Source organism: Amphibalanus amphitrite, unplaced genomic scaffold (assembly GCF_019059575.1).
Source record: "Amphibalanus amphitrite isolate SeventyFive unplaced genomic scaffold, NRLGWU_Aamphi_draft 001539F_arrow, whole genome shotgun sequence".
Classification (NCBI taxonomy): domain Eukaryota; kingdom Metazoa; phylum Arthropoda; class Thecostraca; order Balanomorpha; family Balanidae; genus Amphibalanus; species Amphibalanus amphitrite.
Genome location: NW_024883032.1, coordinates 1 through 25,793, shown reverse-complemented (window position 1 = coordinate 25,793; position 25,793 = coordinate 1). Strand labels below are relative to the sequence as shown.

General features: G+C 53.9%; 1 protein-coding gene across 1 annotated transcript in view; it reads right to left on the bottom strand.

Annotated features, from left to right (window-relative positions):
• The window catches only part of LOC122373705 (mucin-5AC-like), a 44,340-nt gene extending 22,336 nt beyond the window's left edge, over positions 1-22,004 (bottom strand). The window contains exons 1-2 of the mRNA XM_043352020.1: positions 21,880-22,004; positions 1,624-1,811 (exon numbers count right to left, since the gene is read on the bottom strand). The gene's annotated coding sequence lies outside the window, so the exon portion shown is untranslated. The remainder of the gene's footprint in view (positions 1-1,623; positions 1,812-21,879) is intronic.
• Between the last annotated feature and the right edge of the window lie 3,789 nt (positions 22,005-25,793).

The window sequence follows — 25,793 nt, the reverse complement described above, 5'->3', positions numbered from 1 at the left end:
CTTCGAAGCGTTGGTTTAAGCTAATTTCCCAAATGTCTGTACCTAGCTGACTTACACACATGGCATTTAGCGCGTCAAATGTCTTGAGTTGATAAGCGACTGAAAAGGCTGTGAATACCTTGCAATTATTGTGAATGAATTTGGCACGTAATTTTCATAATCATACGCTAATGTTCAAATTAGCGTTAAAATTCTCACATTCGACATTTGACTAGCAGTGAAAATTAAGCCGCTTCGACATACACATTCCATACGAAATGCCCTTTCACGTCATTGCCGCCATTGCACGTCCTAAAGAAATGTGATATTTGCTCTCTGCTGCTCTGAAGCTGCAGATTGATTTGCGATATATCGAGATTTCGAGGTGTAAACTGTAATCTAGACAATAACGGCGCACATTTCAATTGCGATAAACTGGAGAGATAAGACGATTCATTTGGCGCCGAGTCGACAGCAGACTCGCTGCGTCAGACTGAACCTGACTCGGTCGTCTCGGGTGCAGCGCCGGTCTGGGGGGGGGACTCGAGGGGGCGGCGCGGCCGGGGAGGGGGCGTTTCGTCACTCCCAGTGGCTAACCAAACACAAACAGAACCGCCTCCCTCCCCGTGAGTCAGCCGCGGGGCCGTGCAGCCGAGGGCAGCAGCGCATGTGCACCCCGCGGTCGGCGCCGGCCGCGTCAGGCCGTTTTTGTAGATGGCAGGTTCTATTCACCCCGTCCGCTGCACCGTGCCCTCAGAATGACCGCACGAGACGCGGCGGAATGCAAATTGGTGAAACGAGAACTGAGGTGAGCTATTGCGCTGGAACTACCGTATAAGGAGGACGTTCAGGTGAAGCAATAAATGTGTTGTATGATGACGCATTATACCTTTGCTTTGGACGCTACATACGAATCCACAATAAAAATCATGAACTTAAAAATAATTACAACTCGGTGAAAGCCGGGTATTACTGTTTGAGGAGAAAGTGTGGATGATTCAACAGTGGCTCCCATTGTTGTCATTCGAAAATATGTGTCACGTGTGGTGTGCCTAATAAATAGCGAAATGGTTATCGACAAACTGCGAACACTTGCACCCGAGAACAGGGAATATGTAACAGATTGAACATGTTTAAGGCAGGGACACGGCCATAGAAGTGAGGAAAACATGTCAAATGATCATATACCTATATAGTTTCATTATTTTGGACCAAGGCGTCAGTCATTGCAAATGTGCTAAGACACTGTCGCCAAGTACAACTTTGCTCCCGTAAAAGTTCGTATCCTGCCTTCGAAGAATTAAATTGAAAAATTGACGTTTGATAACGGTGTATGGAGGCGGAAATTAAGAAAATTAACAACAATGCTGGCACAACAAGAGAACAGAGTTTAAACACACCTTAGATGAGGCTCATGTATGTCAAAATGGTCGACAACTGTTGATGGTTGATAAATGTACACTTTTGAACCCGTACGCCAATGTACCTGTCATTTATTTATTATAATGGCCAAATAAACTTTCCTTATTAAATGCCTCAACCTATAATTTAGGCCTGACTATCACAATATCGCCATAAAGCTACGCTGTACAGCACACTTTATCAAATCCTCTGAACTCCTGCGGCCCAGTGCGTCTCGCTCACCTGTTCTCCGAGTGGTCGCGGAGCGCCGGTGTCGGGGTCGATGTGTTTATCGTTGTCGGTATCGGCGCAGCCCCAGGTCTCCGCCGTCTGCCGCCGGTGCCGGCCGACGCCGTTCGGGTCGCCCTCTTCGTCCGAGATGTCGCCCTCACTGCGCCGTTTGTCGGCTGATTTGGGCGAGAAGCAGCTCACTGGAACAGACAGACAGTGCTGTGAGCAGTCCACCCGCCACAAGACTCCGCTTGCCACCCATTCCATGGGAAGCAGGTGCACCTCAGCCGGTCGAAACGCTCAGCTAGCACCGCGGCCCCGGCGTGGACAGTGCGTTATTTTTACCGATGATAAAGCGCACGGTTACACCTGTCCGTGTTCAAGGTGGTTCCGAGCGCGGCTGTTTCGTCAAACTCCACTGAACTGTAGCGGGGGGGGGAGGGGACGGAGTACAGTCAGCGGCCAGCCCCGACAATCAGACCAGAGACCCTGGACGACCAAGGGCGCCCAATTACAGCGACAGCAGCGGAAGAGCCGTTCGGTGCAGACCGATCTGTACTCATTCCTTCCGAGATGACGTCACCCGATGCGTCACGGATCACTCACGAACACCGTCACGGGCGGCACCACGGGAAAACACGGGCTGCTGGGGACGGGTGTCCCTGAGAGCCGCCACTACCGAGCCGACAGACCACGGCGAGAGGCGTGACGGCAGCCCACGGCTGTCCTTCCTGCGCGGCCGTGACAAACCCGGCGCACCGTACACGGTGGTGGCGCGGCGCTTACCACGCTCCCACCGAACTGGGCCACGGCTGCGCGTGCGGTGTGATGGCGGGGCGGGGCGACGGGCACGACACCGCGCGACGCGACGCGACACGGCACGGCACGGCACGGCACGCGTCCTCGCTCTCCCGTCGGACGGTCGACAGTCTGACGCCGCCGCCGACGACACGCGAGAGCCTCGTGTCGGCGCCGACGCTGGCCGTCAGCCAAGCTCATCAGGGAGCGTGTCAGCCGGAGAGTCGCACGGGACTGTCACCAACGGTACCTGTCGCGGGCCCTCACGGCGATGCACACTGCACCGGTGTGCTCCGCGGAGAGGCTGAACACTCATCCCCGGGCCGAATGAAGAGGCGTTGGCCGTCACAGCCGGCCAGACGCACTCCCGAGCACACGACGATCTGTCCCGGCACCGTAAAACCGCAGCTGTGGGCTCACGGCGCGGGACACGCCCAATGTGCATCGACCAGACAGGAAATCCCACCCGGCCACGGATCGGCGACTTCTGTAAATCCCAGCACGACATTTGGCCGAGGGAGACAGCGGCACGGCCGTTCCGTGAGTTCACGGCTCCGTTATGTTGCCGTCTCTTGGTTCGTGAACCGGAGACAGAAGGTCTTATGGGACAGGCCACGAACTGCAGCTGCAGCAGAACTGGCCCGGCCCGGGCTCGGTTTCACATTAGTGGTACAGTCACGGAGTTTCGTGAGTTGCCGCGGGCGAGACTCACGAGTCACGAACTGCATGTTATGTTCACGGGAAGCTCACTCCATCTGTGGAAGCCCATAGACTCCATCTCATTTGTTAGGTCGTACGATAATACGCCATTTTTTATTTTGCCACCTCCTGCCTCAACGATTAACCATCAGCCACCGCCAGAATTCGAAAAATTACACCCTCATTTCTAACCCAAGCAGCCAGTTTCGATGTGACCCGCATGACCGCTATGCTGACCTCGCCGGGCGGCGTGGAGCCCGGTCCGTGTCGGTCAGGGGTCTCCGGCATGTCGTCCGTGAATTGAGAGCGATGACCCTGCCGACTGTCCGGCGCCGTGACCGTGTGTCGAGTCTGCAGGCCGGAGCGGCGTGCTGACCGGCGCTGGACCACTGAACGGCCGGACTGCCGGAAAACCGAGCCAGCGGACCATCGAACCAGCGTACCAGACGACCCAACCATCGGACCATTGAACGGCCGGGCTAGCTGACGACCGTACTGAACGAACGGCTCGCCCGACCATTCGACGTACGAAAGATCAGACCACCGGACGACCGGACAACTGCGGTCATTCGCTCCGCACTAGTGCACGATGCATCTCGCGAGTCAGTTCAGCTGCAATCTCTATCTCAGAACGCGCTGCCAGACCACTGGGGGATCCCGACGCATCCCGCACTCCGGAGAAAACAAGACATTACGGCAGAAGAATTGCGATCCTAAAATACCCCGCGGTCATACTGTCATACTAAAAAAAAAAGACTATAGAATAATAGAAACGATTGCATAAGTCGAAAATTTCTGAACAACAGATCATCACTGGAAGACCATAGGGGAAGTTGGGGGAACGCCGAATACTTTTTTCTGACGCCCGTAGCACGCAAGGTAGACAACATAAACTATTCTTGTTGGCATCATTCGAGAGGCCAGTCTTTTGCCTTTCAAACATACCAGGCGCATCTGATGAATTCGCATACCGTTATGCACACAAACTAAAAATATCAAAGAAGTGACTTTTTCGGCGTTGCCCCGGACTGCGGGGAAAGCCGAAAATGGGAGAAATGATCTACGGGGAATGCCGACATTGATGTTTTGCCACTTTATCTCAAACTTTATCCAGAATTTATCAAAGCTGACACGCGTTTTAAGAGCTTGAGGACGCTTGGTGCACACTGGAAGTTACAATTGTGTGATATAATAAGAAAATGCCAGGTAAATAATTCCTTATAGGTAACAGGCCGTTGTGTCGGTTGAAAGTGTAATTTGTGTGACTAAAAATTCGCGTTGCTATTCTACAGCAGTAAAGTGCACGTAGCGTGCTTTAACGTGCGTAATTGCACGTTTTCGGCATTACCCCAGCCAGCCATACTTTCATTTGCAGGCCCATAACTTTTCAACGTGTCGTATAAATTTCAAATAGGCAGCACACTAATGCAAAGACATGCTGAAGATTACTTGACCGAATTGGCCAGACAAACGGTAGCATAATGAGTAAGAAATGCAGCTTCAAAGGCGCATGTAGTACAAGGAACGCGTACCTTGAAAACGCTCTTGGCGCCCTCACAGCCGAAGTATTCCGAATGACGACTCGTAACAAACATGCGATAATTGTAGTCACTTAAGCTTCAGAGCATCACTGACAGGTGGCATCCATGTCTTACGGTTTTCGAAATATCTCGAATTTCGGCTTTGCCCCAACTCCGGCATTGCCCCAACTTCCCCTAGCGGGAGGCCTAACTGGGAGACCCAGTCCACGTCACAAAGTCACAGTGGCCCAAGGTAACACATTTCACCAAACAGAGCCCGCAATTAGGTATATGCCGACGTCTGTTTTACTCCAGACAAACCAAACCCTTGGGACCGCCCTGTCGCCACGGGCAGAGATCAAACGACTATCATTTGTCCGATGGTCTTCCGGTCATGCCAGTCTCTGGGGACAGGGCACGGACATTAGTGTCTCCGTCTCCGACCGGACAATCATTCACTCGGGTCGTGATACGAGCTGCAGTCTGGGCCGGGGTCGGGGCTGGGGCTGGTGCAGAGCTGGACCTCAACATGTCCGCTGCCGTATCTCCGGGCTCGTGTTCCCTAGGGATACTGGTTTGCACCGCGATGGAGACATGTATGTTGCAATGCAGCGGCCGAAATCTGCTAAGGCCGGCGCCAGAGGCAGATTCGGGGAGCACAGATGGCTTGCACAAACTGCAGAGCCGCGGTCTCGTGAGGCGAAGTTGTCGGTAGTTCTCCCGTCGATCATACAGATTTATACTTTGACAGCTTGGTGCGGGCATGCAGGCGTCATGGACCGTGTTTCGAGCAGGAAGAGCGGTGTCAGATAAAGACGGGAGTGCACGTTTTCTGCAGAGTCGAAAACAGGCGCGTCGAAGCGGAAAACAAGCGTGCTTCCCTAGCGACGGACAATACACAATGCGGGCGCCGTATGAGTGCATTTGAAAGCTAAAATTGAACAAATTCTGATAGACAATACACAATCATACCAGAGCTCACGAATTGTTGAAGTGAAATGAGAGACTACCAGAAAACGAATGAATGAAATTTGAAACAATGGCAATAGAATGGGGCTTATTATTGTTGTCAGACAGGCCATGACGAGCTAGTTACCGTTGCCTACACTTGAAACCAAATTTAGCTGGTTCCACTTTCTAGTGGAGCAGGCTACAATGTTCCAAGACAAGCAAAAGTAGGGATACCAGTTTGGCAATCATGTAGGTCACCACATTTTATGAATGGTGACATAAATTTAGTTAACTAATAAGCGCTAACAGAAGTTATATTTTAATGGCAGTGTGCAATGCATGATATTAATTTCGCCCGTTTCACCTTAAATAAAACATTGAATATCACAAAGCTAACATAAAACTCCTAAAAGAATAAGATGGCTATCACTTATCAGCACCATCAATAGAATAATATTCCAAACGTGTATTGGTAAGCGCTAACAAAAAGTGGAACACATCACCAAAGATCCCCAGGTCGCATGCTAATCTGATGGCGACATCAGACGATCAGAGACACCACATCACCAGTTCCATCACCGATCGGGCGATAGTTGCGGCAGGCTGCACCTCTTCCCCCAGCACCATCCAGCGGACGCTCCTCGGTCGTGTCCAGCCGAGCGTCTCGGTCACACAGCAGAGAACCGCCACCCTCGAGCTCCTCCACCGGACGGGGGGCGACGGTCGGCGGACGCACTACACCTAGCCACCTCTAAACCAGCCGCACGCCATCTTCATCACCTCCTGACGCCGCGTGACGGCGTCGTCTGTGCCGGCGCCGCGCCGCCGCCGACGCGACGGTCATCTGTCCTTCATGCTGGCTGCACAGCCCTTCATGGAGGCCGGGCATCAGCCGCCGAGGTTCCCAGGAGCCGCGGCGCCGCCAATCAGCGGTGGTTATGGGCACGTGACACGCCCCTGACCGCTACCCATACTGGCGTCGGTATGCCGTGCGGCGTGCACCCACACTGCAGCACCGGAACAGCCACATTCCCTGGCGCGGGCGGTGCGGCCGGGTAGGGTCAGGTCAGGGTGGGTCGGACGGACCAGAGTGCCGCTCTACAGCCTGTGTGTTCTGTGATCCGTGTTCCCCGTGTTCGCCTGTGTTACCCTGTCATCCAGCGGTGCCGACCTACCTGAGCACGGCTCCAGTGAAACACAAACAGCCGCCAGCGCGGCGCCGGGGCAAAGATACAATAAACATGGACCGAGACGGGGCGGGCGGCGCTCGGCCAGCCCCCTGACCGGACGCGTTCCGAGGCAGTACCGCAGGGCTGAGGTCACCGTCCGAGCGGTGCGGAAATCGTCATCGCTGGCTAGTCATGACGCTGCAGACCACCGGGACTGTCAGTGGAACGGTGGTAGTGACTGGATAATGTTTGTCTTGCCTCACCAGCCACATAACGACTGAAGCCCACACGCAGATGAACGGTTACGAATATGACCTGTTGTTTTGGTTGATGGTCCGAACGCTATAGTGTAAAGTGTTTCGCTTGATCGGCAGTCTTCAGTCCCTTCGTGACTCTGGAGTTTTCAAGCCGAAATGGTTCAGGAGGCCGAGACAACCGTTACTTATTGTTATGTCATGTCATGTTCACGACGACAAAATGATGTCGATGTGAAAGAGGTTTTAGGAGTAAATGGAAAATTCCCGCTCTTCTCTTGGTGTCATCCCTTTCCAACGCGACCGTGACGGCGCAGACCAGCAAGGACAAGAGCCTAGACACGGACAGGAGGCGGAAGAAAATTCAGTAGGCCAGACTGAGATGACGCGACTGGCGCTTCCTTTGGCCCATCTCCACTGACACTTCTGGCACGTTCTGACACCGCCGGCTGCAGTACATCTGCCCACCTATCACAGCCGAGCCGCTGCATTATGTTTGTCTTCGCGTCTATCGGGCAGCACAGACTCTGATCTTAGCCACAGGAACGCCGGCGCTCGGAATATCGTTGCTGCTGGCCTCGGCGGCTGACCGCGTTTGTAGCACTTGTTCAACTCCCCAGCAGGCCTCGGCGTGACGGCTAACCCACTGACCCGACTAGTCCCAGTTCATTAGCCTTGTAGCCCCGATTTGCACCAAATCCAACAGACCTTGCAGCCCCAAATTCACAGTTGGTGCCCCTATCGGCCGCTTGGCTGACCCTTTGATATAATTGATTTCAAAATAAACAAATGTGATGGCTCATAAGAAAAGCGGAAGATGATTACTGTTCTAACTTGAGCGTTAAATGACGCACGTAAATTTATGCATGCATTTCCTGAAACATTAACTTTTGTGTATGATTACTTATTCCTTGGTGCATTAGTAAGCCATGCATCACTGGAGCTAAATCAAATACCGAACGAGATAAAAGTTCGTTAGCGGCTCATAACGCTGAAATGGTTACACAGAACGTAACGTAACCGAAATGAACTTCTGCTTTATCAGAAGAAAAGACAAACACGCAGCTATCATCTACCTGGCCCATCCACTGTATTACCATTTGAGGTCAAACCGAACTTCTGTTGCGCCATTGCAGCTGCTGACTGGCCCCATTTGTCAACCGAGCAACTGATAGCTTCCGATCTATCCATTTGCCTATCAGTCGTCGGTTTGTCGTGGATAAATGGGTTGAATTTTGAGTACCTGTCGAGCTGCCCGAGTCTCCGTCCGTTTCCGTTTGGAGATGTAGCTCGGTTTCAGCCGGCAGCACGTAGTCGGCCGTATACGACTGCCGACATTCTCTCGACTGCGTTCATTCGATTTGTTTCCACCATTGTCCACACTCCACCGGTGTCCACACTCCACCGGTGTCCACCGACATCCAGCCGGCACCCACGCCTCTCCCAACGGTGTCCACGCCGGAATGTAACGGCCAGTGATGACCAGCGCAGCGGAGACAACAGACGGTACATAGGAGACACAGACACCGTGCAGACGATAAAAACCGACTCCGAGTCGCGAGGCACGCATGATGGCTGTCGTGTCGCGAGAACCGTACGACAGCCAACCGGCACGAAACGCAGGCAGTGCCATTAATAGAGCACACCGTACGGAGCTCGAGGGTGAGCGAATCGAAATGATTTTAGCTGGCTCGCTCTCAGCGTGTGTTATAAGAGATCCATACCGTTAGATTAGAAATCCTTGGCGATCCAGTGAATAGTAATCCATGAAATTCTTGGAGGAGAGTGCGTAAAAATAAATACACCGACGCAGCTTCTGCTCATCTTTTCAAAGCATAAGATCCATATAACAGGATTGGCCATCAATCAAACATCTACCAGGGCGTCGTCAAGACAGGAGACGTCCAGTGGCGTTTTTCGTCAGCCGGCCGTAGGGCGGAGGGCGGTCCTGGGAGGGTCGGCAGCTCGGAACTGCCAATCTCCACCTGCTGGTTAGGCTCGCCCCGTGTCCGGTGTGCCGGCGTGGGCGACGGACCGGTGGACCAATGGACCATCGGACCGGCGGACCGGCGGACCGGCGTCCGGCGCGCGAGGACCACCTGGCGCGGACCACTGACGCCGAGTGCTGATTGGCTCTGAGCTCCGCTCCCGGCACGCGTCTGCTCCCCTCTCTCCCCCTCTGCAGCGGCGCGCGGTCAGTTACACCGGGGGACGGGGAGGGGACATCGACCGGGCCATTTAAACAGCCGGCCGGTAGAGCAGGGGAGGGAGGGAGAGAGGGGACGGACGCACGACACACAACGGCTGAGCTGTCTGCTGTCCAGCGCCAGACAGATCGGAACTATACGCTGGGACAATAGACAGACACTGATCTAATCATGGCACTGAATGGGCCCAAATGCGACCACCAACAGAGACAAATTGTTTGCCGGACCTAACTGTCGGGAGACAGGGCGTACGACAGTCCGGTGACAGGGTGTGAAAGGCAGCGGACACGGACGGACGAGGGAAGCCAACAGGCCGCCAAGCGGTGAGGTGGGATTGTGTTTAGAAAGGCCGGTGACGCCAAGTTTGGTTAATGTGATGTCACACCGACTCCAGAATGGGCTGCCGGTGGGAAACGCATCGGCAGCCAGACAGCTACGGCCGGCCACTTTCTCTGACAAACCGCCGTCTGGCTCCCGCGTGATGCCACGATTGCGTGCGCTGATTTAATTCGGAAACAATAGACGAACAGAATGAAAAGTGATGAGGCAACAAACAGATATGCGAATCGGAATCCTATCAGCCGGCCCACTTCAGCTCGCTGGCGCGAACATCCGCCGGGACGGGAGATTGATGAAGATCAGCATTTGCAAGGGTACGACGCCGCCCCTGCATAGGATTTCAATATGCGGTCGGCCGACTGGAAAACTCTGATACGGCAGACGGAAGCGTGCCACGATGGACAACATCGGGGGCTGTCCCACAAAAAGTCTCGCTCAGCTTGCGGAGACAACCAAAAACGACTACGAAGTACGAACGTCCGGAAACATCCGGAGACCGTCACAGACGAACGGAGACATCGACAGATGAAAAGTCGGTCGGTGTCGGTGCAGAAATTCTTCCAGATTGGCGGCTCCGAGTAGGCGCCCTGCAGTAGCGCCGTGGGAGACGTGTCACTCATACGGTCCCCTGGAGTCCAGCCGGCGGCACAGATCTCATTTCAACGCTCGGTCCCTCACCACCTACCCCCTCCCCACACCCCACCCCACGCGCCGCTCCACAGCCCAGCAGCGCTGAGTCACATTCCGGCCCAGTCGGCGGTTTTGTCCCTAGATGGAGCCGCTGCAGTGCAGACCAACTGACTGGTCCACCGGTCTGGGGGGAGTAGCGGCACGGGGGGGGGCGGTGAGTCACCGTGATCGGCCGATCGTGCGCGGGGGGAGGGGCTGAGGGGGCACGCCGGTCAACGCCTGGTGGTGTCTCTCCATGTCAGCGAGACTGATGACCCACGGAGAGCCAGGGGGAGATAGGAGGGCGGGGCCGGCCGGTGGGCGGACAGGCAACACGACAGAGACGGAGAGAATGTTTACAGAGACGCCGCCAGTTGCATCACGCCTCTTCCAACGACAGCGCTGTCGGAGCCGTGCCAAAGCGATGCACAGTGCATGCACAGCGCATGGGCCCCACGATAAACATTGGTGCCTCGGCTGAGCTGCTGACTTCGACCCACTGGGGGCTGGTCAGTTAGGAATTCGGTCAACATTCCTATCTGCTCAGGGTCAAAGGTTTCTGACGAAAGCAAGCAAGCACATCACTAAGTTACCGAGTCCTCAGTTAAGTTCAAAATCTACTGAGAGCTACTCTCGCTCAGCTTTGGCTCCTCAGCGCCGCGATACCGACAGCCGCGTCAGCTCAGCGCCGCGATAGCAGCGGCTCGACGTCGTGCCGTCACGGAGCGGGCCGCGCCGGACCGGAAGTGGCCGCCGCCGGCCGTCGTCGCCGGGACGAGCCCGACAGACGCGCGTCCATCACGCGGCGCGGCGCGGGCGCATCGTGTAACGACGGCCATCACCGCCGCGTCACGACCGGGCCGCGTCACGAGCGGTCACGGCCCGATAGCACGAGCCGGCACGCCCCGCCCTCCGTCGACCGGTCCGCTGCTCCTCCGTCCGCGGGCAGAGTCGTCGGCCGGCTCCATCACCGCTAATGTGGTGTGTCGGGCGCCGCCGCCGCCGCCGCCGCCGCCGCCGCTGCTAATACCGACACCGTTTCGCAAAGATCGGTCACTCCTGGAAATGGAATGTAGGCCGCCGGGAGAGGCCGGGTTGGTGCAGCGAGGGAGATAGCGGAGCGCCTGCAACTCGGCGAAAGGGCTCCACCGCCGCCGAGTCGCATGCCTGTCCGCCTTTCCAGCTGCGCCCGTCGCGGCTGCAGTTTCTCACCACACGGGCGGTGGATATACCACAGCGGGTTCGCTGGCCGCGTCGGTGCTGTGCTAGGAATGTCGTCCACACCCCCGCCGCGCCGCGGTCGGCTGGGCTGTGACCTCAGAGGCAGACTGAGTGTCACCCCGCCGCCGTTACCGTCGCCGCCAGACCGAGCTCTAAGGGCAGCTAGTTCCAGGCAGTGAAATGTGTCGTCACCAGTCACACCCTGTCCGGTGACAGTCGCCGTGACGTGCCCAGTTTTCCTCCCTGGGCTGGGCAGGCGAGGCCAGGCGCGGCGGCGCGGTTGGGCTGGGCTGGGAGGGGCGGGTGAAGACGACGGCGGCGCGTGCGGCGACTGGGGTGTGACGCACATTCCGCGGCCGTGCGGGGGCGGCGGGTGAGGAGCCGCTCCCGACTGAGCACGCGACGTCGCGTCGGCGCCGCTCGCGGAGACGGCCGCCGACTCCCGCGGGGCGGCGGTCGGCCGGCGCGGCGCGGCGCGGTAGACCGATGAGTCACTGCACCGTATCTCCGGCGCGGCGGTTTGCCATGGCTGCCGCTGGGCGGCGCTGGGGTCGCCGCGCACCGGCTCGCTGGCTTGCTACCCTGCTCAGGGACTCGCTGCCTGACTCACGTAGTGCTCGTGCGTCGCAGAGAGCGGGCAGGCAGCGCCGGTATCGCCCCCCCCCCCCCCCGCCAGCTGCGCAGGCCACCGCAGGAGACATGTGGCCCGGCACGGTTCGGCGTGATTGATGTTGGCTCAATGAACGCTGCACACCTGTGCAATATGCTCCAGTTGTATCGATCGATACCGGGAACTCCAATGCACAGATGTGACGCCTGTGGGAATCGCAGTCCCATCTTCTCTAATAATGGCAGATTGAAATACTGGAACCTCTCTACGCTTGTAAATATCATCGGCCGTGCTGGGCGGTACAGCATACCTACAGGCGTAGACCACTGCTGCCATCTAGGGACGATTATGTAAGCTACTGAGACGTAGCTTCATCCGACGTTGCCGCGCTGGAAGTTTCGAGAAAACGTTCAACGTTGTGACGCACATGTCAAATTATATAAGCGATCACAAGGATTTAGGAGAGCAGTTTAATCAGTACTTTAGTCGCAAGGGGCTCCGATACTACGCAAAGATTTTCGGATTGAAAATGTTGATTCAAACAATCAACATTTTCGGAGGAGCATTATGGCGGTGAGCGTTCCTGCGCCGAGGTAATTTTAGACCAACGAGCATGGCTTACAGAATTGCACCAAGCTCAGTTCCAATAACATCTCCCGTCGACCATTCCTGAGAGTACGGTTCTAACATGACAAACGCAGTCCTACATCGTGCAGCCGTGCTGCATGGAAGGAAAGGGAAACATTCGCGATATATTATGACAGAACAGGATTACCTTTCGTTCTTTGTATTAATTGAGGTATTACTTTGATCCGTGATCGTACGACTTCTGTTAGGAGAGCCTTGCTGTTAAATGCATTGAAAGGCTATACCACGTTGTGTAGCTTGCAGCTTGATATTGAAGTTTCGAAAGAACAGTTAATTAAACGGTGGGAAAGTGCATTAAGTGGACTGCAAATTAATTGCATTTCGCTACGAAATTGATGTCATGCTGTTGCAGGTGACCACGAGTTACCATTTCCTGTTCACACAATTATATAAATAAAGAACTTATTCAAATCAATGCATTGATATCAGTGAAAGTGCCTCCGACAGTGTAAGCAATCAGCTTGTCGAGACTTAAAGTTTTGCAGCTTTCAAGGAATAATTAAATTGGGTATCAATTCAATTTTAGCAGGGGACTCAGTCAATAACAGAATCCACTAAGAAGAGGGATTGTCAGTTCCTGGAGGGATTTGCCAGTGGAGCATGCTTGCCTGCCACGCCTGACTCTTTCGCTTGCGGGGCTCTTTGGCTGGTTTTTAAAGCTGGGCTGCCACTCCAGAAAATTTGTGTGCATTGAGCCATTTGAAGTTTTAATGCAAGTCCAGCGTCTAGACCAGTGGAAAACAGAACGAAACAAGTTCGAAGAAAAACATCGCTTTTAAGTTGGAAACGTGTCAGAGGCTGAGGCGCCATCGAGAATAGAACAGAAAACCGAAACAAAGGCTTGGCTATTGTCGAAAGATTTTCGCTGGAAACGAGGCTGCCGCTGTTTGAGATTTTAGAGGAGGGAATAGAAATGCAATCCAGAGGGCGGGACCGAAGGTCAGAGCCAACCAATCTTGGTCTTCTGTATGTAGGTGTGAGTCTGTCGGGCGGCGCTCAGTCTATGTGTCTGTGTGAGAGTATGTCATACTTCGCCAGGGCGGTCGGCGTCAGCCGGGCGCCATCCGGGCCTTTTTTAGCCACCGCGGCACCGACAGACTGTTCTCCTGTGACTGTAACAGGATCGGCGAGCTGTCAAGACCGAGCGGCGGCGGCGCCACCACGGCGACCTGCCGCGCCCAGACGTGCTCCGCCGTGCTCTGGCCGTGCCCTGGCGTGCTCTGGCCGTGCTCTGGCCGTGCTCTGACCGTGCCCTGGTGTGCTCCACCGTACCCTGGCCGTGCCCTGGTCGTGCTCTGACCGTGCTCGGGCCGTCGACAGTGGGAGCGGGGCACTGACCAAGGTCAGCATTGAGCTGTCCAGCCATGTGAAAACGCCGCAGATCGTTCGACCGGCACAGTGACCCTGAGAATGCTGCCGGCACTCTATCACGACACAGACGGCTCGGTTAGACCGTGAACCGATCGTCATCCCCTGCGAGCTAAAGGAAGACTTATAATCGCCACCTCTAGACACGGCTTATTGGTACTGCAGTTGGGAAGCGGCCATTTGATGCCGGTTAATTTATAAAAGAAACCATATAAATCAAAGTGGTGCGTCGAGACATGAAAATGGCACGTTACGGCCGGTGTTTTTGGCGCTTCGTTCCACACCAAGAGCGCGGAAGTTGATGTCCGGGCTGGAATGTTACGACTTCCTCTGGATGCAGTGACACGTTAGCGGCGTTTCGGGGAGACCACCCAAGCGCTGATCAATGCTGCTTTCCATCCGATGCTAACCAATTTCCTCTCCACCTGCGCAGTTCGAGGATAGCTATCGAGGACTGGTCATGACTCATGATATTCTGCTACTGTTGGAAATTTCGAACCTAAATAACAACATTCTAAACAAACGCCCCTGGGTGTTCGTTAAATTTGCATACATGCACGTTTATTTTCGTGGCCTCTACACACTCTCAGCCGCTTCTAAGACAATATTAGGCTTGGGGGCCTTAAGACATCCCTTGGGTACTTTCAAAACACTCCTGTCACTCCCAAGTCGCTCCTTCGACACTCCTCTGTCGTTTCCAGTCGCTCATTTGACACTCCTTGGTAGCTCCATGGAACCGGGCAGTGTGGTTACTTGGAGCCGCTCCCAGCCTCTGCCACGCAGTGTGTTCTATCCCCATACGGCCACACGGGCTGCCGATGACGCGACCGGCAGTGGCGCAAGCCGTGCCGCCGAACTCGAGCGGCCAGTAAAAAACAGCCGGCGTGAAACATTCCGGTGAACTTTACCGCCTCAGTGGTTATTAACTGGTAGCGAGTAGCGACCGAGACTGCGCCACTACTGGTAGTTAAAAAGAGGGATTGCTTAACCCACGAGCGGCTGGGGGGGGGGGCATAAAGTTGCCCCCCCCCCTTTACGTTTTGTGAAATATCTCCGAAACCTGATGAGCTACGAGCGTGAAACTTGGCATAGCTTCAAATGAATACCTAGGCAATGTTTGAGGAAAGTTTGGTGGTTGTAGCACCTAAGATGACGTCACAGTGACGTCATAAAGTTTTGTCGTTTTCCGATATGGACCGTTTCTGATGACGCTCAGCATGAAACTCAACTGTTAATGAACTAGACAGCACCTGCTGTCATCCTAAAACATCTAACTACACTTCCATCTAGTTTCTGACCAATAATCGGCCCTTTATATTCGGTCCCATATATCCGATGTATCGTGAGGAATATGAGAGTCGCAAATCTGTAATTTCACTTATGACGTCACTGTGACGTCATTTCAAATGGGATCGACACCAAATTTGGACACGACCTCGGCTAGGTATTCAGGAAGATGTTTGCAAAGTTTCGCTTCTCTATCTCTTCGCGTTGCGACGATATCGTCGCAGAAGTAAAGGGGGGGCAACTATATGCCCCCCCCCCAGCGGCCGGCGGGTGGCGCGGAGGCCCAGCGGCCGCCGGGTTAAATAAATTAACGACTCGCAATCATTTATTAGATTGTTTGGATACAAATTTAGTTACATATGCGCTGAACGAGTTATACGTAAATAGCTATCCGTATCCATTATCCAGGAATATGTCGTCGTCTAGTAGCATTGCGTTTATGCAATTCAATTTTGGGTTTCTGTTGCACTGAAAGGTTTCCGGTGAGTCAAAGACCCAGCAGCACACGTTACAATCAAAGCATCAAAGTTTGCCCTCAGAGCCTTGAAAGGTCACGTGCCCATAAATTCCATTCAAGATTGTCGCTCTGGTGCGGGTAGGTTTCCGTCGCGAAATCCCACAGCAGATAAGTTGCTGAAGACCTGCACTGTAATCTTCTCGGGGCGATCGATTCAAAGGTCTCTGCAACATTTGGCAAAATTTGTGGGGCTTCCTTTCTGCTACTGAAACCTTGTCGGCGGAATTCTGTCTTCTGGGGTCAGAGAGTTCGTCCACATGGCTCGACAATGTCACTCGACAGTGGAGGAAGCGTGCGCCACCCTGCCCGTCGCTGACAGGGATGCGCGATGACAGTGTGTGTGACATCATAGCCACGAATGACGTCACGCTACGACGACATGTTACGGGGCTACATCACTGGTTACTGATGTGATCGATATTTGCATATGGTATCGGGGCGCGTGAGGAAGGTTCGAAAGACATGGCTAGAAATGTAATGAACATCGGACACTGACTATTTCGACACCCGAGACCAGAAAGTCGGCATGGTCAAAGCGAATATCCGATTAGGTATCTTCAAACACAATGGGCTATCCGATCCCAGGACGCTCAATACGAATTTAGCTTGTGTCGCAAATGGTAGGAATATCGTGTCTCAACCCTAAATAAGGCTAAGATGCAAATCGCAGATAAGTCACCATGCCAAACCCCTCGACGTCAATGAACAGGCCATTCCATGACCTCAGGTGAAAGGTGAGCCCCGCATATCTCAAGTGACACACATGATTACCATCGCTGATTTAATTTACAATTCATGCCCAGAGTTGATGCAATAAGTGCCTCAAAAGGCCGGCAATTTTCGGCCACTGTGAGCCGGGAGCGCAATGTCACGCCGATTGGGCCACAATGGATTCGACATGAAGGTATCGCGCCACGCTATCCGGCGCATTGGCCCGAAGCTTACCGGACAGGCTGGCGTTCCCCTGCAGCCACACGAGGTAAAGTCACGCACGGGACACAGTCAAAGCGGTGCAGTTTTTACCACCGCCCTGCTCCGGCGGCACGGTGGAAAATGCGGCGTTTGCACTAAACTGCAGCCAATGGACCAGCGCAGCGTTAGATATAGCGAGCGACCCTCTCCCTTCCCTACTAGCCACGCCCCTAGACGCAAGAGACACGCACCTCTCTCCCTCCCCCTCGTGCAGACCGCACGCACGCATCCAGTAGTGCGTGCGGCTCGACCCCACGTTTTTGTGCCGCTGGCGTTATTATCCAGATGGAGTGGGAACGCGGACAGAGGTAGGGAGAGTGGCAGCCTGCTGGTCTGGACCAGAGGCATGGCCTGCAGAGGCCTGCGCTGGGCTGAACGAGAGATCTGGCGAGCAGCAGCCCGGCCTGGCCGTGCCGACAGACAGGCGTCATGATCGGTCAGAACCACAAAACAGCAATGGAGGAGTACCTCACGGACTGCAGTGCTGTTGACCGATACTTCTTTCAAGGACAGCCACTTAAAGTTTTCAATGTAAAGAAACACACAGCTCTTCTGCGGTGCTTCTGCTAATCTGTCATGATACGGTCCGTTCACAGCATAGCCCATGACGACGTCTTTAGCACGGCCGGCGGCGGCGGCAGTGCAGTTTTATGACTCGTTTATCGCATAAGTGGCTGACGGGGAGCAGCATGACACGCTAGATAACTCATCCGGGTGCAACGACGCGAGGGAGGGGCAGACTAAGTGTCACCTCAAGATAGCAGTCATGAGAGTTGAGTGAGAGCACAGTCTGCGCAAGGGTCGGTTGTGCAGAGCGACCGGGGAAGACAGACAAGACCACCAACCCCTACTCTGCCGCTCATTGTCTGCGGGAAATTGGCGACTCCGCGAGCTTCGCATTGTCTGTGAGCGGGACGGGGGCGGGGACGGGGTGACCGTGAGGTTGCGAGATCCGCCCAGCGGAAGGGGCTGCCATGAGTAGCTATTGTTCAGCCGGGTCGGCCACCAGCTCCGCTACTTGTGTCACCAAAGATCCACCGTGAAACAGAGACGCGCTATTCGTGGGTGGCATTGTTCGCGACGCGGCTGGCCGAGAGCCCGAACTGCAGTTCCGTCTAAACGCAGATCCGGTGATGAAGTCAGCGGAAATAGACGACCGCTCCCGCTGCGTAGAACATCCCACCGGCTCAACTCCCGTCGCCACCTGCCTCAGGCGTCGACCCCCGCTCGGCGCCGGGGGCGGTTGGTGCACCCCTCTGTCGACAGCTGGCGTCTGCACCGTGCACCGTGCACTGTGCAGGGTATGGTGACGGGCCGTGACTGATGGCGGCGGGCCGACCACGTGTCCGGGGTACCGCTCACGGCGTGTCGTCACGTCACGTCACACCCCCAGGGGGAGGGGCGCGCTCCTCGGGTGCCGTCACCTACGACGGACGGCCGGAGCAGCGGCGGCGGCTGACCGCAGGCCCGCCCCGCCCCTGTCTCGGGGTCAATGTCACCGGACGCCGTGCCAGAATGTCATCGACTGCGATGTTGGAATGATAGTCGCATGTCGCAGTTGTACACTCGGGGGCAGATTGATGTTCCACAACTCTTTATCCACCGGGTTCCTATGGCTCAGCATTGGCAGCAGCCGCCTGGTACCGGTAGACTGTGCCGCTTCACTTACTTGTCAAGCGGCACAGCCTACCCACACCGTATGCCACCGGTCTGGGTCGGTGGCTGAAAGGCGATGTGGGCCGCCTGTGACGTCAGCGCAGCGGTGAGGGCCGAGCCCGGAGGCATGGCTCGGGTCGGCGCGGCGCGGCGGCTGGCGAGGGCTGGGGAGTGAGGTGGGGTGGGAGCACGGACCATCGCGCGGCTGAGCGAGTGTAGTTAACTTTCGCGTCTCAAGGCGCCAATTATTCTACCTAACAATTGTGCTAAAGCAGTTGTTAAAATGTCCTATCCCCAAGACAGCGCCTATCAACATACTTGCCATGCACATTACGACACACTTAAACGTGACATTGGGACAGCCGATAGAATTTATATCACACGTGCATCGAGTTGCGGAGCTACATTGTTTTTAACAGATATGTAGTAAGGCCTTGATTGAGCTCATTGGTGTCTATTATTTCGCACAGCAATCGTCCAGAGACGTGGGAACTGGGGTTTTTGGATAGCGCGGCGTCCCAACTCTTATGTTCCTCTAATGTGTGGTCGCAGCCACCAATAGCAAACCGTTCCATCTAGGAACAAATAAGTCGCGCACCTGGGACGGTTCGAACCGGGTTTCTCCAACCGGTCACCCCACGACGCTAGCCTGTATCCACTGAGCTGCCGAAACCAGCGACCACCCGCCGCGGTCAAACGCGATCAAATGTCACAATACTGTCATTGGCGGTCAGCGGGTGAATGTCATTTTGTTTTGTGCAGACGAGGACCATTCTCGGTAGCTCAGTGGATGAACGCTCGTGTCGTGAATTGGCCGGTGGGAGAAGCCCGGTTCGAATCCCCCTGAATGGCCGACTTTTTGGCTCCTAGTTGGAACGGTTTGCTATTGGAGGCTGCGACCACATATTAGAGCAACAGTAATAATCGCTTTAAATTGGAGCGTTGGCTGCGGCACTACTCATAACCCCCAGTTCCCACGTCTCTGGACGATTGCCGTGCGAAACAATAGACACCAATCTGCTCAATCAAAGCCTTAATACTAATATGTTATACAAAATATAGCTCCGCACCTCGATGCACGAGTGACATAAGTTCTATCGGCTGTCCCATTGCCACGCTTAAGTGTGTCGTAATGTGCATTGCAAGTATGATGATAGGCGCTGTCTTGGGGATAGGACATTTTAACAACTGCTTTAGCACAATTGTTAGGTAGAATAATTGGCGCCTTGAGATGCGAAAGTTAACTACACTCGCCCAGCCACGCGATGTCCGTGCTCCCACCCCACCTCACTCCCCAGTCCTCGCCAGCCGCCGCGCCGCGCCGACCCGAGCCATGCCTCCGGGCTCGGCCCTCACCGCTGCGCTGACGTCACAGGCGGCCCACATCGCCTTCCAGCCACCGACTCAGACCGGTGTCATACAGGTGGGTAGGCTGTGCCGCTTGACAAGTAAGTGAAGCGGCACAGTCTACCGGTACCAGGCGGCTGCTGCCAATGCTGAGCCATAGGAACCCGGTGGATAAAGAGTTGTGGAACATCAATCTGCCCCCGAGTGTACATTGCAGTCTCATGAATATTGCGGCAGAGGAGAGATAGACGAGCGACTAACGAGTGACAGTTGACAGTGGACGGCCAGAGGACCTTCAGTCCGTCACAACAGACACCTCTGAGTCACGTTTCTGGAGTCAGGGTCAAATGCAGCCTCACGATTCCTACGGTTCAAAATCATATCGAAATATGCAGCTGCACTGTGCACGAATCTCATCCTACATCTCTCATCATTCCTGCAAGCATCTCGTAGAACTTTCTGCAGCTTTCCGTCAGCACAAAAACGTTCAATGTTTTCCAGCAGATCAGAACTGTCTCACAGATACGGGACGCGGCCGGCCGCGGCGGGGTGCGTCGGCTGATTTCCGACGTAATTACCGGCAGGGTGACTCGGCACGTCCCTAATGAGCTGACTCGTGATGGAGTAGTTACCGCGACTGGGGAGAGCGAATAGGATCGCCGAGCGTTGCAGAGGAGTATCAGGGACTCATGATTGGATCGTGTTGTGTTGCACATATCTCTACTGCAGGATGTATCTGGTTGCGTTGCAAAGAAGCCCGGGGGACAGCAGAGGCAGGGTCGTTTGCAGCTACTTGAAGCTGCCTAAGCAATAGCCAATTATAGCCACCTTATGGTCAATGAGTTCGCTAAATCAAGCATCGCTCGTAACATAGGCACAGAGTCACTTCCGTTTTTAGATACATCGATCAGGATAAAAGTCGAGTATTATGACACCTCAGACCGCCAGAATCGGTTTCCTTCCGTTGACCCCACCAGACGATGCACCGGATACATATTCCATCAGATCTAATATTTATCCCTCTCCTCTTACAAATGTAAGCTTGCATTGCTCTCTTTGTTCCACGTTCACGAATCTCTCATCCTTCCCATGCTCTTTTCAGAAGCCTCATGCTTCTTTAGCTTCATCGCTTACCCACGAGTACCTCGCGACATTTCCTTAAAATTGCAGGTAATAACCGCGCCTCTACCTGCGCCGTCGTCACACCTGGTCAAAACACCACAACAACAGTCACTTTCCTGACCTTCGTGCACGTCACGACCTTCCGTGTCCCCTCGGTCGGCGTTGGGGACAGGAGGGTCCCGGACCGACCCCGGGCCGCAGTCCCCTCGCGTCGCGTGAGTCAGCTGAGCAGCGCTCGATAGAGCGGCGGCGACCACGCCCGACGACCGCCGCCGCCGCCGCCGCCGACGGGGCTAAAAACAGCCCCGCTCTGCCGACGGCGGCGGCGCCGAAGGGCCCCTCGCGGCGCCGCCGGCCGTCCGAGACGCAGGAGGATGTGGCGAGCCGCAGAGACAGGAAGGACGTACCGGGTGACGTCATGCTGCGAGGGCGCAGCGCGGCGACGCTCGACGTCGAAAACCAGACCGAATTAAACCGGAGCATTTCAGAGAAATGGGGAAAAGAGAAGGATCCGCTTAAATGTGTTCCCTAGGGCAGCCAAGCGAGATGAAATGCTGAGAAAATGAGTTGTTCAACCTTCAAGGCGAGACTTTCCTTGCCGGAAGTCACCAAGCAGCCACACCCACGACAGTCGCGATTTTCTCACGGTTTCCGGAAATGGCTCATAATCGAAATGGCGCGACAACTTTATAGGGTAATTGCCCTGGATCGAATATACTCCCTGGGAAACACTCTGTGAACTAACTTAGGAGCAGTTTATCGCCTTGAAGACCCGGGATACGTTTCAAAAATGAAGATGTTCAATGTTCATACCTCATCATCATGGATCAGGGGTAAATCACAACTCCCAGAACCACCAAAAACAGGTCACAATACGCGAGGGCCAGCCAGAGCTCCCCACATCCATCACTTACCTTATGTCCAGCGCGTGTCTATGACTCTCTGTGCCGGCTGGTGGCGGCTGGCGACCGCTCTCCGCACTGTGTGTGCCCGGGGCGCGGCGGGGCGAGGAACTGGCGAGCCGGCCGGCCGACCCGTCAGCTGACGGAGGGGCGGTGGCCGCTGCGCCGCCGCCGCTGCCGCCGGGACCTGCAGCGCCATCTCGGGTCCGGCAGCACGGCGGCCCGCGGGCCGAGGATGGCCGCGCAGACAGACAGTCTGACAGACCGATGAGCCGTGCCGACTGAGACAGGATGACGGCGCCGAAATGCGGCAGGGTGATTCTGACTGTGTGGAAGAGAAATGAGTCAAAGGTGAACTGACCACCGTTAAAAAAAAAACGAGGGAATGCATGTTTTCAGAAAAATGAATGGCTTTAGGTCGGAAAGGTTTCTTCTACAAAATATATTTGGTCATTGGTAGCATCTCATTTATAATAAGTAGAGAGTTAAACCTCTATGCTGTCGTTTCCATCCTCAGGATGCTAAAATCCTTCTCCTCCACACCTCAACCCCCTGGCCCGGGCTGGACGGTCACCAGTATAGTTTATACCATGCGGGTAGCTCCACCCCAGGAGCAGGCCTGTAGGCGTAATGCTGTGACCGTTAGCGAGGCTCCTGTCCACGTGATGAGCTCTGCCACGGCGGGTCACCAGGGTGCTCGCCCAGACCAATGTCGCCCCTCCTCCCTAATTCCTATCATCCTTCCGGCGCTGAAGTGATCTCGTTAGACTGAGTGAGCCTAAACCAACAAAATGATAATAGTAATTAATAATAAAGAGTTAAACTAAATAGAGTTATAGAGACATGATCAATTATTTTATACCTTTCTCACAGCATTATCCCTTATATGGAAGCCGGCTCAGCTAATTTCTGAGGAAGCATTTGCAATAGGTAGGGATTTATATTTTGTATTTACTTTACATTAATTTAAACCTTTCGAACGACGCTCTAGATTTGAAGACGATGATAACGGGTGCGTATTATTTAGGCCAGGGTTCATAATGTCCAGGGCACAATGTGTCCAGTGCTCGAATTGGCCAGTGCCTTGAATTGGCCAGTGTTCACATTGTCCAGGGATTACATGGTCCAAAAGTGGCCAACTGGCTGCAGATAGGGTAAATACAAAGAGGCCAGGGTTCATAATGTCCAGGGCACGATGTGTCCAGTGTTCAAAATGGCCAGGGTTCATAATGTCCAGGGTACGATGTGTCCAGTGTTTGAAATGGCCAGGGTTCATAATGTCCAGGGCACGATGTGTCCAGTGTTCAAAATGGCCAGTGCCTTGAATGGGCCAGAGTTCATAGTGTCCAGGGATTACATAGTCAACCCAACCCAACCAAACCTAACCTAACCTAACCTAACCTAACCTAACCTAACCTAACCTAACCTAACCTAACCTAACCTAACCTAACCTAACCTAACCTAACCTAACCTAACCTGACCTAACCTAACCTAACCTAACCTAACCTAACCTAAGGTAATGAAGTTTGCCTTCCAGGGATAAGGAAATAGTTTCTCGCATGAATAGATTGCAAGCAATAGTAAATCAAATATTTTTAGGTTAAGTGGTTATGCATCAGGCTTCAGGCCTTCGGCCTGAAGCCAGATACATAACCACTTAACCTAAAAATATTTGATTTACTATTGCCTGTAATCTCTCCTAAGGCATTGCCTTCGGCACTGCACTGCTTTGCATTGAGCTGATTCCGTGTTTTTTACATAATGACGTCACTTTCAGTGACTATGTAATCCCTGGACATTATGAACTCTGGCCCATTCAAGGCACTGGCCATTTTGAACACTGGACACATCGTGCCCTGGACATTATGAACGCTGGCCATTTCGAATACTGGACACATCGTGCCCTGGACATTATGAACCCTGGCCATTTTGAACACTGGACACATCGTGTCCTGGACATTATGAACCCTGGCCTCTTTGAATATACCCTATCTGCAGCCAGTTGGCCACATTTGGACCATGCAATCCCTGGACATTATGAACTCTGGCCCATTCAAAGCACTGGCCATTTTGACACTGGGCATAGCGTACCCTGGACATTATGAACCCTGGCCAGAATGAATGCTCCCCATGATAACCACGGCTGAGGGCGGCGACTCTGGGCGGAGGCTCTGACCGCCAGCCCCGGCGGCGGCGGCGGCGGGGTCGTGTCGGCGTCACGGTCCACTCCGCCGCGTCGGCGCCCATCTGTGGCCGCCTGATGAGACCGTCATTTCGCGGCTGCACTGGACAGAGACTAACAGCACACAGACACTGGCGCTCGGCACGACCATGCCACTGATACCGCCCGACCGCGCCGGCAGAAACGCTCCATTTCCCAACACTCAAACGGTAACAGCATGCTCTGCAGAACAACTAACTAAGGCGTAAATATTATCAGAATAATCCGCATTGTTGTAATATATTTAAGTTTCGATTCCTATCACATGTGCCATGTAAAATTAGATGGAAAGTATGAATATTATAATTAAAAGAAGCACGCGGCTGACTTCCCGACTTACAAAGATCTTGACCCGCCTGAACGTCTCAGTTTCGACTGGCTCGACTACGACGGGGATCGACCAAACACCGAGAGCCCCACTCGTCCCATCGTCAACACTCGATGCTCCTTGCGCCATGTTGGTCCAAGGCCGGAGCCGAGCTCGTCGATTGTTGGGTCTGCTCCGAGTGCAAATAGCGGAGCTCCAATATTGGCCATATGAGACACCAAACCGCGACACTCACTCCGAGGAAACGTATTATCAGGGCACACAAACAGACGGCTCAGAAAGTCAAACGAAAGCTGGCTCCGTTTACGGAATAAGGAGTTATTTGATTTGGATTTCATTGTTAATGTTCTGATTGTGCTGATTGGTGTCATGTGTAGTTGCTGCAATGTCTACTCTAGGGAATAAATTCTGGTAATGCGATGTTCTCAAGGAAAGTGAGGACATCTAAAATGTCTTTTATGTTGTATAGGTACTTAAAGCTCTAAAGTGGGTCTTTTTCTCCCTAAAAAAATGAAAAATAATTCAACTGATATATTTGTCTCTTTTTACTCGCAGTGCTCGGTTTTAATAAATAATAACTTCGAATCGTATCAAGAAATGACCGCTGCTTAAAATGTCAGGAAAGCTCTAACTACCTTAATGAAAATATCTTCATGACTTGACATCTGCTTAACAGATATACATAAAATATTTCTACATAACTATTTGCCTTCACCGGTCACTGATTCGAGGTGCCATTGAAACGAATGTCAGTTTCCTCTATGTTAAGAGCGCGACGATTTTTTTTTCGGCGAAAGTTTTTGCGATTTGGCTGCAAACGGAATGTATAGTCGCTCTGCTTTCAGAGCTGATGTCCATTGACATTGAACCACCGTGACCGCATATCCGCGTTACTTCAATGATAAGCTTTCCGTGGAAGGCTTAGCCAGATAGCAAACGTGAAGTGGAGTTATTATTGACAATTGGATTGGCAATCAGTGTGTATTTAACGTACAGAAGTAGGTCCAACTGGCAAGCATTGAGCAACAGCACTTCTGCTTGAAAACATTTCTGACTCAGTGGAGCATGCAGTGGGCATTGGGGTGTCGTCTTCTCTTTACCGTGTGGCGCAAACAATCACACTGCCCTAAAAGGTCCTCCCCTTTCTTTCTTCTCTGCTTTCCCCTCTGCTGTGTCTCTGTTCTGTATCTGCCTCTCCTCTCTCTCTCTCTCTCTCCTCTCTCTCTCTCTCTCTCTCTCTCTCTCTCTCTCTCTCTCTCCTCCTCTCTCTCTCTCTCTCTCTCTCCTCTCTCCTCTCTCTCTCTCTCTCTCTCTCTCTCTCTCTCTCTCTCTCTCGCTCTCTCTCTCTCTCTCTCTCTCTCTCTCTCTCTCTCCTCT